Below are 2639 nucleotides of genomic sequence, written 5' to 3'. Positions count from 1 at the left end.
AAGGGTTGAATATTGGAGTCTGATTGTCCAAAGGCTACTTCCGTCTTAATAAGGGTAGAAGTTACTCTTTACCCATGGTAAGGAGCCCTTCTAGGAGAAGGACACTCGAAAATAAAACTATTCTTCTCTAGTCTTGGATTAGTGATCCCTTGTCTTATTGTACACTCAAGTACGGTGTTCTCTCTTATATTTCTTGCTCTGTTTTTCTTTTTCTTTAAGGTTTATTTATGAAAGATCTAATCTAATATTGTCACTGTTCTTAAAATATTTTATTTTGGTTGGTAATTACTTCTCTTATAGTTTATTCATATCCTTGTTTCCATTCCTAATTATGTTATTTTTAACTGTTGGTAAGCTGAAATTTAAACATTTACAATGATATTTAGGAAAACTCTTCAACACAATTCACCAAATTTATTATACCCATTTAAGAGGAGTAAAAATGCTATAAATTGTCTAGTCAGATTTCTTGAAGGAGGTTATATCTATGGGTAATTTCCAAACTAATTTCAGCTTTTCCAACCTCACCTGTATAAACAACAAAAAGGAATATATCAGGATATAATAAAAGAAAGGAAATTATATAAATTCAATTTGAGCAAAGCATATATCAATAAATCGTAAATTGCATCTATAATCTATATAAAACTAATAAGCAATTACCGATAATGTTGGGAGTGCTCGCCGATGTAAGAAAATGGGAATTTATCCTTGGACTAAGCCACTTCAATTAAACATATGGATAAATGATATCCTGGAAAATGAAATACATTCTGACATCAAAACAATATCCTTAAGCTATAAATATAAGCAATATAATTTTGTATAATATATTCACTATAACATTCATCCTTCGAATTAAATCTAATACAAAGTCTTACCAATAATATAAATACGAAAGATGAACGTAGGCTGATAACCCAGGACGACCTAGCTTCACCAATTATACCTAAGCCAAAGTTCTGTACACATGGAACAAATTAATATGAGGAGCTAATATAAAGATTAATTTAATAGTATAATATATATATACATTATATATATATATATATATATATATATATATATATATATATATATATATATATATATATATATATATATATATATATATATATATATATCAGAGAGGTAGAAATTTATTATTATATTGGTGCTTTGAAGGCTTAAGGAAACGGATAATGATTACCATTAGACATTAAGAAACCCATAACAATGCTTGGTTCTCACCTTTATCCATGCAAGCTATGAGACGAGTCGAATGCCCTCGAAGTTTAAAGTCTCATGCCGAAGGAAGCTCAGAGTCCAAATTAAGGGGAGTTAGTTCATGTTGAATAACTTCGTAAATGTGGAAACACTTGAATCACGTAACCCAAACATGGTTCGATAAAATAGCAGCACAGCACAAATTCTAGCAGCTAAAATTTTCGTGTCCAAATACTGCCAGTGAAGCTATTGACGGTATGGTTTGCTAGGCAAGACTGACGTGGGTATATCCATGAACCTCCCAAGTAAAGAGAAAATAGCGTGATTAGAAGGCTGGTTAGCTAATTACTTAACTCGTAATAAGCAAGCAGGACTTAGATGGTACCAAGCATACAAATGCATTTAACAAGAATACAAATGTATTTAACAAGAAAATACAAATGTATTCAACTAGTTATTTTAATAGTTAAAGAGAAAAGTCCTCCTTACTTCAATAAATACATATATACATATAAAAATAAACAAATGTAAGAATTTTTGATTTCCGTTTAGTCCACGGAAGAGGATGAAGATTTTTCAAAGGTAAAAAATATTCATCGCTGTAAATGGACATATGAAATTAGAGAAACATTTTTCTTGTTCTTTCCTCACTTATCGTAGCAGCTTTTCTTTTAGGGCGCGAGGAAATTTTCTTTCTAACAGCACCAGGAACATTCTTAGTATCAGTATTACAAACTATATCATCAGTAGTATTACTCTCAAGGAAAGGAATTATTTGACTTACATGTAACTTACTAATCTTTTTATTTTCCCTTTCAGTACAGTTACTTGGGTCACCTCTCCCAAATCATTACTTACAACTTCGCGAACTATTCCTACGGGATAATTACTCCTTTTAGTATGTTCCTCCTTCACAAGAACTACATCTCCTGGATATATCAATGCATGAGAAACCAGACGCTACCTGTCCTTTCGGTTAATAGCTTGATATAATAAATTACTTAAAAATTCATTATGATATATATTAAGATTTTCTTTAACCTTGCATAACCCCTGGTAACTCCTCTCTATGTCTCTGGAAACAACATCAAAATCTGGATCCTGAGGAATGCTCTGCAATTCAGGAATCAAATTTAAGGAAGACAGCTCATATCCTCTGATCAAATGTTCAGTGGTAATTGGTGCAGGAAGAGAATCTTTACTATCATTTATAACAACTTCCTTAAAAGCTATGGGACGTCTATTGGCAAGATGGATTACATTACATACAAAAAAATTCAAAATCCGAATAGGATAAAATGTTATTCTTTATTGCTCCAAAAATTAACCTTTTTACCATTTTAACACACATCTCAACCATATATCCCAACTGACTAGCACCTTTGCAATATTGTTGAAAGGAAAGAGGGGTAACATTATTTTCTTCAAAATAA

General features: G+C 31.2%; 1 long non-coding RNA gene across 1 annotated transcript; it reads right to left on the bottom strand.

Moving 5' to 3' along the window:
• Positions 1 to 451: 451 nt before the first annotated feature.
• LOC137650606 (uncharacterized) lies at positions 452 to 1467 on the bottom strand. The gene is made up of 3 exons (XR_011046000.1): positions 1231 to 1467; positions 664 to 754; positions 452 to 528 (listed from the first exon to the last, which is right to left on the bottom strand). It is a non-coding gene; the product is annotated as an uncharacterized lncRNA (long non-coding RNA).
• Between the last annotated feature and the right edge of the window lie 1172 nt (positions 1468 to 2639).

This window comes from Palaemon carinicauda, chromosome 12 (genome assembly GCF_036898095.1).
Source record: "Palaemon carinicauda isolate YSFRI2023 chromosome 12, ASM3689809v2, whole genome shotgun sequence".
Taxonomy (NCBI): Eukaryota; Metazoa; Arthropoda; class Malacostraca; order Decapoda; family Palaemonidae; genus Palaemon; species Palaemon carinicauda.
The sequence above is the reverse complement of the archived record's forward strand: the minus strand, read 5'-3'. Positions and strand labels throughout refer to the sequence as shown.